The following is a 14,006-nucleotide window of genomic DNA, read 5'->3' on the forward strand; positions in this document are numbered from 1 at the left end:
CTTTAAACCAGACATTCAGACTACCATCCTAAACCAAACAGTAAATCCAGACCACCTGTTTGGGCCAGAAGTGGATGCCACCCTTGAAAAAATGAAAAAGGACACTGACACTGCTAAATCTATGGGTGCCCTACAGTCCCAGCAGTTTCGGGGTGGTTCCTTTCGCCGCTCCAATAACAGAGGCACCTCAAGGGGTCAAGCGTCACAATCCACACAATTCTATAAAAGTAACACCCAATCCTCATATACCAACAAAGGTAGAGGTGGTTACCGTGGAAACAACGTCAAAGGCAGAGGACGTGGAAATAACAGCTCCAGGTCCTCCACCGCCAACAAACAGTGACGCCTTGTCACTGCCCCCCGACCACACAACACCGGTCGGGGGGAGACTCCAGCAGTTCCTGCCCGTGTGGAGGTCCATCACCACGGACAGGTGGGTCAAATCTCTTATCCAATACGGTTATTGTCTGGAACTCACTTCCACTCTACCAAACATACCTCCAAAGTACCGTCCTATGTCCGGCGAGCACTTGCACTTGTTGCAGCAGGAAGTACAAGTCATGCTGCAAAAAGGGGCAATATCGCTCGTTCCACTGCAAGAAAGGGGAACAGGGGTTTACTCCCTGTACTTTCTAATCCCAAAAATGGACGGATCCCTCAGGCCCATCCTAGACCTCAGACCTCTCAACTCGTACATTCTGTCAGAACATTTCCATATGCTTACTCTGCAGCAGGTTCTCCCACTGCTTCAGCAAGGGGACTTCCTGGCAACTCTGGACCTCAAGGATGCATACTTTCACATTCCCCTGCATCCTTCACACAGAAAATATCTAAGGTTCACCATTCAAAACAAGCACTACCAGTTCAAAGGTGCTGCCTTTTGGGGTCACCACGGCGCCCAGGGTCTTCACAAAGTGCCTGGCGACAGTGGCGGCGCATCTAAGACGTCAGAACATCCACGTCTACCCCTATCTGGCGACTGGCTCATTCAGGCGAAGTCGGCCCAGCAGTGCGCCGACCACGTGTCCCACACCATTCACCTCCTGCACGATCTGGGATTCTCACTGAATTACCCAAAATCCCATCTCCAGCCCGCCCACATACGGCAGTATCTGGGTGCGACCATAGACACTCTGGCGGCCACAGCACAGCCAAGTACAGTGAGAGTCAGCAGCATTCAATCGCTGATCCAAAAATTCAGACCTCAACACTCGCTTCCAGCAAGAGTGTTCATGCAGTTGATAGGCATGATGGCCTCCTGCATCTCCATTGTCCCGCACGTGAGACTACATATGCGTCCGCTTCAGGAGTGCTTGGCACGTCAGTGGACTCAGGCTCATGGGCAGTTGAAAGACCTAGTGTTGGTGAGCGGTCGGGCATACAACTCTCTGCATCGGTGGAATCCACAAAACCTTTGCAAGGGCCGACCGTTCCAGGAGCCTGTGCCACAGATTATCCTGACGACGGACGCTTCTCTCCAGGGTTGGGGAGCGCATGTACTCCACTACACAGTGCAGGGACTATGGACACTGCAGCAGAAGAAGATGCACATCAATGTGTTGGAACTGATGGCAATCTTCATGGCCTTAAAGGCGTTCAAAGTACATCTGTGCAACAAGGTCGTGTTGATCCGGACGGACAACATGACGGCCATGTACTACATTCAGAAACAGGGAGGAACACACTCTCCGCAGCTGTCTCATCTGGCTCAGAGCATGTGGAAGTGGGCCATTCAGAGGAACATCTTCCTCATGGCAGAACACCTCCCAGGCAAGGACAATCAGATGGCGGACCTGCTCAGCAGGCACAGCCACCAGATGCACGAGTGGGAGATACATCCATCAGTACTCCAGCCGTACTTTCAAGCTTGGGGTCATCCAGAGACCTGTTCGCCACGAGGGAGAACGCAAAATGCCAAAGCTTCGCCGCCAGGTTCCCACACCCGCAATCGCAGGGCAATGCGATATGGATGAACTGGTCAGGCAAATTTGCGTACGCTTTTCCCCCAGCACCCCTGATACCGCTGGTGGCACGCAAGCTCAGGCAGCACTCGATGACTCTCATCCTGGTTGCTCCAACGTGGGCTCGCCAACCATGGTACACCACGTTTCTGGAACTGTCCGTGGTACCGCATCAAAGGCTTCGTCTCACACCCAGCCTTCTGACGCAGAGCCATGGCGACATTCAGCACCCAGATCCGCAACAGCTCAACCTGGCGATCTGGCTCCTGAGGTCCTAGAGTTTGGCTACCTTAACCTTCCTCCAAATTGCATGGACATCATTCGGGAGGCAAGAAAGCCCACTACTAGAGCCTGTTATGCGGCCAAATGGAAGCGGTTTGTCATTTATTGTGCAAACCACAACATCAATCCACTAGATGCTTCCATTCAGAACATCATCTGTTACCCGTTTCATCTGTACCAGTGTAATTTGGCATATACTTCCATCCGCATTCACCTGTCTGCGATGGCCGCATACCTCCAAAATAGACAGCACCTTTCACTTTTCAAGGTGCCTGCTATCAAAGCTTTTCTGGAAGGACTCAAAAGGGTCCCAGAGCTTCCCACGACTCACACAATCGAAAGCCGAGGAAAGATCCATGAACGCCATATGGATTGTTCCTTGTCGGGCCTTAGTGTACTTCCCTATGATTAGGTATAAATTTAAACATTGAGAAATCGTAGAGTGACCAGGCCTAAATCCGTATTGGATTGGGGATATTATTTTATTTTCCTCTGACCATGTGACCAATCTATTCAAAATTACTCCTCCCACAACTTTGGCAACGGAGTTTATTAGCGATATTGGCCTATAGCAGAGGGGGCTATTACGGTCTCCTTTCTTGAACACGTGCACGATGGTAGATGCCCCCCATGACTTTGGACATCCACAGGACACAGCCGCATTAAGTACCGCTGTGAGAACCGGTGCCCAAAGTACTATACGAGATTTAAAAAGATCAGGAGGAAGACCATCCGGCCCTGGGGCCTTGTTATTTGACAGCCCTTCGATTCCCTTTATTACCTCATCAATTGAGAAGAGCAACAAACTTTCTCTACGATCGTTTAGAATGTGTTCTGCCTGCGACTCATTACTTTTAAAAATAGAGCTGAAATGGTTAATCCATTCTTCCTCTGGGATATTAGTGCCCTCATTGGGATTACTAGAATGGTCAAATAAAGGTTTGTTAATAATGTCCCAGAACTTCGAGCTGTTTTTCAATGTCTCAGGATCTAACAATGTCTCCCATATGCTTCTTTTTACCGCTCTCTTGCGGTTGGCGAGGGACTTCTTATACCTAGTCCGCAAGTCCTTAATAAGCATTGAATCTCTAGGTTTTATTTTTAGTGCTTTCTTAAGCTCGCGACTGGCCTTGGAACAATCACTGTCAAACCATTTTGGATTACTATTTGGATTTACTTTCCCTTTGATAGGTACCGTTAACAATGACTCCACCTTTTTAGCAACCTCCTTGAAAGATGCTAAGATTTGTTGTGGCGCTGATACAGGAGATGTACATACTGATAATTCATGGCTACACATATTATTAATAGAGGAGTAAAAGTTTTCACAATCCACCATTGACCATTTTAAGCGTTGCTTACCGTTAATACATTTTATAGAGCCACGATCCACACGTGGATTGCGTTTTTCAAATGTATTCTCACCCATTTTAATACATAAGGGGTTATGGTCGCTATAAATGCTCAATTGGATGGAGAAGTCCTCAACAATATTAACAAAATCTGCCGATAATAAAATATGATCTATGTATGTTCCTGTTGCGTGACCTTTAAATGTGGGAATAGGGAAAACGGTTCGATCCGATACTGTGGACATTGCTACGAAGAAATTATTTTCATTCAATAGAGCGTTTAGTTCTGTTCCCCGCCGCAAGTGATCAAAATGAATTCCTTCCATACTATTACATCCCATTTGACCAACAGTTGTCATACTAGGGTTCCCACATAAATGTGTGTTAAAATCACCTACTATAATTTTTTTGCGAGGCAAAGATCCAACATTTTCCCTTAGGAATTCACGTAAAGACTCAATGTTACAATCACCAGACTGATTCACTGCATTATAAAAGTTGATCAGTATAAGTTTTGTTTTACCCCTCTTGAGCTCTAAAGCCTGAATATTTCTGTTACCAGAATAGTGTTCAACTTTGTGGCATACAAGTGTTAAGTTAACAAAGATTGCCAAACCCCCTTTTGCTCTACCACTAGCTGATGGAACTGCAGGGATTTAAAAACTTTGGTAGCCCTCAATATGTACATTTTTTTCCACCACCCAAGTTTCTTGGAGACATATTATCGGATATTCTTTAACAAAAGACAGCCAACCATTATCACTCAGTTTGTCAAGGAGTCCGGCTATGTTCCAGGATATTAAACTTTCATTGCATTTTTGTGGTTCACGTTGTGTTATATCAACATTCTCGTATACATCTGAACTAGGGGGTATTGGACCTGTACTACAGCATACCCGCTCTTCCGCAGGATTATACCTAGTAGGAGCTGGAAAGGGGACAGAATTTATATCATTTTGTGAACTAGTTAAATCAGTTAACTGGTTCGAAGCACCCAACATCATAGCATTACTCCCTTGCAATACATGAATTTGGACGTCATTTCCTAGTCCTGCGTCTCCTAGCAGACGATCATTGTGGGCAGGGTTAAATAATGTGTCAGGTAGTCATTCCACCCCTTCCAACCCACCCTCATCAAAAAAGACATCATACCTGTTGGAGATAGGGATGTTAAATCGGTTATTAAAGTGGCTAGGGTATTGATGTTCTTGTTGGTGTATCTGTTTTGGACAATCCCATCTGTCCAAACTATACCCCCAGTTGTTTGTTGGGGCGCCATGGCCCCAGCCATTTGTTGTTCCTGGCCAAATTGGCCTAGTGTGGGTGTAATTTGGCTTGGGGTATGTCATACTTCGTTGTTTTTTGCCAAAAAATTCTAAAGTGAGGGGGATGATGGTACCTCTCCTGCGCTGTGGCGGCAGGATGTTTGGTAGAATATTTGGTAAAACAGCGGAGTTTACAAAGTTTATAATTATACAGTCACCTTTATATTTTTGGGGATTTTGCCCTATCCAAGATACCCTTCTGGCAGATTTAATATCTCCAGCTAGCTGTTGTTCCCCCATGGGGCCAACTGCATATTGCCAGACAACCAATGCATGGCCTTACTTGTCAATGCTGTGGGGGATTCTAATTGACCTGTTGTGTGGCTCACTGGTTAGAGGCGGCAGACCCGAGAGCAGAGGACGCCCCGGGACCAGGGTTCTATTCCCGGCGCGGCAGGTTTCTGGACCAGGGTCAGCGGACTCGATAATTCTCTCGCCCCGGTGCCCACTCTTATCAGCGATCACACTCGGCAACTCTGGGCATTAGCTTGCCTCATCTTCACTAACGGCCCCACCAGACCGCCGGGGATGCCTGGTCTCACCCTGGAGATACCCATTAAGGGACCATCTCTCAGGGAAGCCAGGAAGGGTTTCGCAGCGGTCGAAGCGCCTTGGGACCCTACGGGTAAGTAGTGCGCTATATAAATGCCTATACATTTACATTTACATTTACATGGGGGGGCGTTTGCCAATACCAGCACTAGTGGTGACGCATCTTCTATAAAGTGTAATGTATCTTCTTCTACACCTGGTACGGACAATACTGGAGGGTTTAGGGGCTGAATCTCTCTTGTCAGTGAATGATTAATCGCTGTGATTGGGGTCTGCTCCGTGGGATTTACATGTATATTATTAGTGTTTGTGCCTCCTCTATTCCTAGTCCGAGGGGCTCTTTTGCAGGAACAGCCAAATTTGTGACTGTTACTGATAAATTTAGCACCTCTTCTACTATCTTTTTCTGATCTGCGCCTAGTTTCTTTACGTCTGCAGATAGCTTATCCAATTTGGCCACTACTGGTTTAATTAAAGCTTTAAATTTGAGATCAATTAATTCAGCTATCCTGGATAAAAGCTCTTCATCCACATTTTGCTTCTCAACATCTTCTCCTTTCCCCCTATTTTTTTCCTTACTTTTCAGAGGTGACACAGCCCTCTTCCTCCCAGAGTGAGATCCACCACAATGTATTTGCGGTTTTCTACACTTTCTGAAAGCCCGAGTAACAGGGACTTGAACAGGGGGGTCTACATCATCAATATTTCCCTGCACACCCTCCTGCACTGTTGGATCTTGTTCAGTATCGACTATCTGGGAATCAGAGTCATTATCCTGGGCTAGGTCTTGACCATGTTCTATATGAACACTCTGATTTAAAGTTCCATTATCATGTGTATCAGTATCTGGAATTTCATTTCCCTCATCCTGAGATGGTATATCTATCCACGGTGAATTTGGAGGTGGACTTAAGGGGGATAAATTGGGGGATTGACTTAGGCCTAAAGATTGTCTCCTTTCATTATTGATCTTTGATACTACATGTACCATATAATTGTTCAAAGTATTTCCCCCCGCAACTGGGATCTTTTTTGGCATCCTCGTTTGTACTAATAAAATACCCTAAATTTAGCGTTCAAAAAATATGAAAGGGCACACAAAATACGTTACAAGTATAACCAGGTTGAAAATATGTTCAAGGGTAAATAGTCTTACTGCAGCCGGGCAAATCGGGTTCAGCAGGGACAGTATGACGTGCCCAGTCCAGTCTCGGCCTGTCTCAGACTGTCTAAGACTGTCCGCCCTTAGTCCGGGCTTCGTCCGGCGTCCCGCACACGCGTCCCGCTGTGCGTCAGTACTGCGTTTTTGTAGGAGGAGCAGGGGGCGGAAAGAGACTCCAGGTGCGCTGCGGTGATCCTGCGCAGAACCCTGGGTCTCGCAGTCCCAGCCCCTGTTGTAACAGCCTCTCACACTCCTTTGGTAGAAATTCTCCTCTCCTCACGGCTCAGCAGGCGGGCAGGAAAGTAAATGAACAAAGTCGCGGTCTTTCAGCACAGCTACGAGCGGCTCCCGCGAAGCGGGGGCCGCAAGCTGTTAAAAAGGCAGGACAGGCAATCAGGGAGGAGCAGGGGCGGGAGGAGACTCCAGGTGCGCTGCGGTGATCCTGCGCGGAACCCTGGGTCTCGCAGTCCCAGCCCCTGTTGTAACAGCCTCTCACACTCCTTTGGTAGAAATTCGCCTCTCCTCACAGCTCAGCAGGCGGGCAGTAAAGTAAATGAACAAAGTCGCGGTCTTTCAGCACAGCTACGAGCGGCTCCCGCGAAGCGGGGGCCGCAAGCTGTTAAAAAGGCAGGCCAGGCAATCAGGGAGGAGCAGGGGCGGGAAGAGACTCCAGGTGCGCTGCGGTGATCCTGCCCGGAACCCTGGGTCTCGCAGTCCCAGCCCCTGTTGTAACAGCCTCTCTCACTCCTTTGGTAGAAATTCGCCTCTCCTCACGGCTCAGCAGGCGGGCAGGAAAGTAAATGAACAAAGTCGCAGTCTTTCAGCACAGCTACGAGCGGCTCCCGCGAAGCGGGGGCCGCCAGCTGTTAAAAAGGCAGGCCAGGCAATCAGGGAGGAGCAGGGGCGGGAAGAGACTCCAGGTGCGCTGCGGTGATCCTGCGCGGAACCCTAGGTCTCGCAGTCCCAGCCCCTGTTGTAACAGCCTCTCACACTCCTTTGGTAGAAATTCGCCTCTCCTCACGGCTCAGCAGGCGGGCAGGAAAGTAAATGAACAAAGTCGCGGTCTTTCAGCACAGCTACGAGCGGCACTTTTTGAATGTATATGCACACTTTATTCCATCTCCTGACCCTCAAAGTGGTCTTTCTAATTTCAATAACATCAGTTTCATGAGTGAGCAAGCTTCTGTCTCTTTCTGTCCAACCACTCTATACCACATTCTTCCCAAATTAGCTGGAGCTGCGAACCTGTGCTTCTTTTCTGCCTAAAGTTGTAATATCCTTTTACGTCAGACAGGCTATCAAATGCCCAGCGTCTTTTGTTCCACCTCATTCTAGTTTGCTGATAGGCTCTGTGTCTCAGTACACTGACAAGCCTAAGAAAGCAACTGACGTCAGCGTTTATGGGTGCCACTTTTATCCAGCTCAGTTTGTCATTTCTGAAATGAAACGATATTAGCAAGGAGCCACACAATGTCTTCAATTGGCACGCTTAAGCAGTGGTGGCTCGTCAATGGGGGCGTTTGGGCGCCGCCCCACTGCTTTCTCGCCGTGCGAGAAGGCAGAAACAAATGGTAGTTATTACCGTAATAACTACCATTTGTTTCTGCCTTCTCGCGCGGCGAGAAAGCAGAAGTTAGAGTGGGCGGTGTTACTCGAGGGCAGGGGGGAGCAGCTTGCTCACTGTTGTTCATACGGTCTGTTTGGGCAGCCTGAGAGGCTGCCAAACAGACAGTATTAAGAACAGTGGGCAAGCCGCTCCCCCTGCCCTTGAGTAACACCTAACACTCTCCCTGTCTCTGTATGCTGCAGCATACAGAGAGAAATGACGTGGTTGGGGCAGCCGGCCGAACCAATCACAGCGCTGGCTGCGGTGGAGGGGAGGGAGGCTACCTGCAACCTTCCTGATCCTGTTGACGAGAGCCCAGATCAGACGTCAGAGGAATTCAAAATCCAGAACGGCAGGAGTCTGCAGTCTCGGGAGAAAAGCGGGAACTGAAGCCAAGGTAAGTTTCTTTTATTATATTTTATTATTTATCGTCGACGTCGCATGTAAAGTGCTCTGATACATGCTCCGTGTACCCGGTACATGTATCAAGTGCTGTGCAGCTGGTCCTCACACTGGGTGTTCCTGGGCGTTACACAGAGTGTACGCATGCCGTGACTCCACACTGGCTTCCCCGGCCTCCACATGGCGTGTACAAAGTCCAAGCCCCCCCCCCCCCCCCCCCCCCCCTCCCCGCGTGGACCCGGCGGGGGACCCGCGCCTCTTCCTGCTCCCCCAGGTGCCCGCCGAGGAGCCAGCGAGCCGCTCCCTGAGCCCCAAGGCCCCCGAGATGGACGTCTTGTACAACTCCACGCTCAACATCTACATGTGCGAGACACGGGGCACGGGGACGGACGGGGGCTCGGCCTCATCTTCTTTCTCCCTCGAGAAGAACCTTGTCCTGGGGTGGCCCCCAACCACGTCTTCATTAGCTCCTCCCTCGCCATCTGTAAGGCGAGATGCCAGGTAGACTGGGCCCGGGAAGGTTGGGGGGTTTCAGCTTTGCGCCAACCTCTCTCCCCCCAGAGACCCTTGCCTGTTGTGGTCCAAGCCTCAAGCAGCGTGACCCCTGGGGGCAGTTATGAGTGGGATAGCAGATCGGGCAAGCATAAAGCTGCTCCAGTGTGCATCAGACACCAGCTTATTGATAGAGATACAATAAAAAATTGGTGACACTCATCCTGAACTTTTACGCCCCACTACTTTCAAATGTCACCAGCTGCCACTGCGCTTAAGTACTGCTTTGAAGTTTGCGGATCCAGTTTGACACATGGGGCATATTCTCAAAGAGTGCTCACCAGTACGTTCATTACTGAAGGCAAGTAACCTCTTCTTTATTAATAACAAAAGGTCTTTTCTGATATCGGACCAAAACATTTGCCCATACGATATGGGAGGACGAGCCATGAGTTAAAAAGGAACACATGGGGCTACACTGCATCTAATGTGTTTCCAAGCTCAAAGGAATTAGTTTTTACAGCCTTAATAATGTCTGGATTGGGCAAGAGCTTGATAAGAGAGTTGGCATTTCAATGCTAAGATCTTAAATCAAAATTAGAGTTTCTCAACTGATTTGAATGGGATATGTTCAAATAAATGCCCTAAACGTATAACTATAACTTACTCTTGTGAGTGGTTTTCTTCTATCCCGGTTTTGATACTATTGCAGTGGAAGTCAAGGGCTACACTTCCCCCATAGGGACCACCTTTTTAGATCTCGCGCGAGACAGCGCATGTGCTGTCTCTTAAAGACATTTAGTAAGTGGCTTTTAAAAGTGCCACCAGAGGCTTTTGCTGGCCTACAGCTTGCTTTCAGGAGCTTGTGCACATGCACAACTGCCATCTGTGTTTTTATTGCTGTAATCAGGCTCCTCTGCTTGCACTACCCCCTCTTTTTTTCCCCCTCCCTCCTGGTCAGCTTCATTTGTGTCTTGTAGCTGTGAATCATGCTCCTCTGCTCGCACTCCTCCTCCCCCTCCTCTTCGTCAGTTTAATTTGGGTCTTCTATCACTGTGAATGCTCCCGCTTCCACCAGGCACACACACCACCAGCCATCAGTGCACGCTTCCACCAAGCACACAGACCCCCAGCCGTCAGTACGCGCTTCTACCAGGCACACACACCAGCAGCCGTCAGTGCACGCTTCCACCAGGCACACACACCACCAGCCATCAGTGCACGCTTCCACCGGGCACACACACCACTAGACGTCAGTGCACGCTTCCACCAAGCACACACCACCATCCGTTAGTGCACGCTTTCACCAGGTACACACATACCACCAGCCATCGGTGCAGGCTTTCACCGGGCACACACACCACCAGCCGTCAGTGCACGCTTCCACCAGGCACATACACCACCAGCCATCAGCGCACGCTTCCACCAGGCACACACACCACCAGCCGTCAGTGCACGCTTCCACCAGGCACACGCACCACCAGCCGTCAGTGCACACTTCCACCAGGCACACGCACCACCAGCCGTCAGTGCACGCTTCCACCAGGCACACACACCACCAGCCGTCGGTGCGTGCTTTTACCAGGCACACACCACCAGCCGTCAGTGCACGCTTTCTCCAGGCACACACACCACCAGCCATCAGTGCAGCAGGCAGACTCTTCTCAGAGTTTCTTGGTAAATATGTGTTTGAGGCCTGGGAGGGAGTGGGTCGAGTTTCCTTAAACCATGCTGAGTATGCAGGTGCAGTGCATGAACTCCTGTGTGTGTGAGTCATGCTGCTTGGGGCTCACTCACTCCACACTTGTAAATTGCGCCTGCACTAGGCTTTTTCTCATTTGCAAAGTTCGGCGCTTGCGCACAGATAGGCAGACGGGAATGACTGCTTCCTACAACCAGAATGGAAACAACATTCAGAGCAATGAAAACAAGTTAATTTGATGCAAATAACTCTTAACAAAAACCATGTCCAGCTATTGTAGATCTGGCAACTTAAACAAAACAGCAACAAAAAACGAACAAGCATTGGCATAGCCAATAGGTCTCGCTTTTTGGACCCTATAAGTATTTAGTTATGCAGCAGAATATCCTTGGTGCAACAACACCAACTGTTGCATGGATAAACACTTATAAGGTCCCAATGCGAGACCTATTGGCTATGCCAATGCTTGTTGTAATTATTGTCCAGCCCAGGTCCCTAGGTTACTGGGTTGCCCCATGCAGTGTTTTTTAAGGGGGCCTCGAAACGGGTCTCTATCTGGCTGTTTTGTGCCCTGGCTCAGGCGGTCCATTTTTTTCGAGGTGGAGGTGTTCTATGAAGAACACATTTTTCAGTTCCTTTTTGTATAATTCATAGGATTGTATTAACTTGTTGTGTGGAGCAATAGAGTACCGGATTCTGGGAGCACTTCCAGAGGACGTTTTCAGCATTTTAGAATTTTTCAGACCTGGAATCTTGAGAAGAAGGGTTTCAGCGCTTCTCTGATGTCTGTCTTCCTATGATTTGCAGTTTCCTTGAGAAATTTAGTTTAGTATGTGTGATGCCGTTTGGGTGCTTCGTGCTGGTTTCTATGTGTTTCTTGCTTCGATGGGTAGCCAATTTAAAGTCATCAGCACATGCTATATAGTCAAATTTTCTTGCTCCCAAGACCAGTCTGGCAGGCCTGCAAAGGACCTCTTTAATGGAAGTCAGGCTCTGGAAGGCATTGGTTGATCCGTTTAAACAGTCTACGCCGGGATTGAGCTCCTCATGTAATATTATTGATGTGCACTTGAAGGTTCAGGCACTTCTTCAGAATGGAGGCCAATGATTTTGGACAGTCAACACTGATAGCTTTTGCTTTGAGTTGACCTTTCTTTGAACCAGGTTTGCACTGAACTGCTCTGCGATAGGGATAAATTCTGTACTTGAAGGGTTGATTTTCACATGGTGTGTGTACATCTATGTTTATTTCTTGCTGAGGGTGTTGGCAAACACATTAATGTCCTCTGTCAAAGGGCTTTTTATGTTATGTTGCGTCCAAGCAAAATAAAAAGATGATTGGTGCTTGAGTGTTTTAAGATGGAAGCGAGATATTCCATATAGATGTTGAATGATGTAGGTGACAGTGTTGAGCCTTGGGGGACCCCTTTGTGACGTTTTATTGCATTGGACATGGAGTTGTTAATTTTGATGCATTGACTAAGAGTTTCCACGAATGATGAGCCTCATTGTGGACTGCGCCATTTAGAACTATTCAGTCCTTGAGTATGCTCAAGAGAGAGCCATTGTTTTTCTTGTCACAGGCCTCCGAGATATGGGCCGATGAGGAGTCCAGGTTTTCTTTCATCTACAAGACTCTGGAAAAATAAATCAATGATGTGCAGTGCAAAACCCACTATGTTTATAGTAGCTGTTTCAATGCGGCATTTCTTTCTGAACCAGACCAAAGAGCATCTAAAAGTACATTTATGTACCAGGAGGAGTCTAAGTTGGGTTTCTACATACACCGCTTTCTAGAAATGTGACTAGGAATGATCGAACCTGCACTGTGAGGCCTCAGGACTCCCCGCTTCCGAAGATATGTGACCTGTCCTACTTTTAAACAGGGTAGGTTCCTTGTGTCAAGGATGAGTTGATGAGGTTTACCATGTATTAATGGTTAATCTCTTTCAGTATGGATGGATGATATAAGTTGAGCAAAGTAGGTGTAAGGTTAGGTCCTGGTCATGGTGTTCATCACGTCATCCTTAGTTATTCTTTTAAAGGTGGAACAATTTGCTTTCGTTTTCAAAATTCAGGTCTTGTGTTTTGGATAATCTGGTCACTAACAGAGAGCTTGAGCTCATTACAGCGCGCTTCTAAGTAAAGAAGTTGAAGAATTCGTCATATTTTTCTTTTGAGGAGTTTGTAATTCCCACTGATGGTAGAGTGTTTTTATAATTTCAAAATAATTGTTTTGACGAGTCACTTCTTGGTTAGCTTCCATCTTGCTTTAGAAATCTATTTTTTTTGTAATCTCTGCTCTCTGTGTACGGAAGTGCCAGATTCCTAGGAAAATGTTTTCAGCCCCATGTTCTTTCCATTACTCAGAGGGTTTTTCCTTTTGTTTTGTTTATTTGGATGTATGTCATCACAACGCATGCTTTTACTCCGCATGCCATTACAACGCAGTTTTTACAACACAAGTCGTTACAACGACTTGCGTTGGGGGGCGCTGGGTAGTGGAATAGTTTAATTTTCTATTCCAACTCCAGTCCCCGTGGATAGTAGGGAAGGTGTTGGATAGAAAATTAAACTATTCCCTATCCTACAGCGCCCTCCAGCGCAAGTCGTTGTAACGACTTGCGTTGTAATAGCTGCGTCGTAATGGTAGTGCGGAGTAAAAGTTGCGTTGTAAAGGATGTTTTCCGTTTATTTGGATACCACATAGCCTATTTATTTGTTTTGTTGCCGTTTCAGATATTTTGGAGGAAGCTTGTGTAGGATCCCTGGTTTCTGTATATTGCTGTATGACATCATTACCTTCAGTGGTGGTGGGGGTGATGGGGGGCTGAAGTGCATATTTAATTTTGGCAGAAAGAGTGACTCTGTCAAGGTCTTCCGTGTCTCTGTCCCATTGTTTGGATCTTACAGGTGTGTAATAAGTTCACTGTTTTTATTCCGATTATTGTGAAGGGGTTGAGTGAGTGAGTCCTCTGGCCTTACGACTCGATCTTCACCTTTCCTACTTTAGAAATGAGAAGGTCCAGTACATATCCTTTGAAGTGAGTTGGTAATGTGCTGAATTGTGTGAGATTATTGCCAAGGAATGAAGATACGAGAAACTCAACGTGCTGTTCTTGTTGTCCCAGGCAGGGCTTTAAGTGGGCCGGGTCTCACCGGTGCTGAGT

This window comes from Lissotriton vulgaris, unplaced genomic scaffold, assembly GCF_964263255.1.
Source record: "Lissotriton vulgaris unplaced genomic scaffold, aLisVul1.2 SCAFFOLD_1881, whole genome shotgun sequence".
In the NCBI taxonomy this organism is placed as follows: domain Eukaryota; kingdom Metazoa; phylum Chordata; class Amphibia; order Caudata; family Salamandridae; genus Lissotriton; species Lissotriton vulgaris.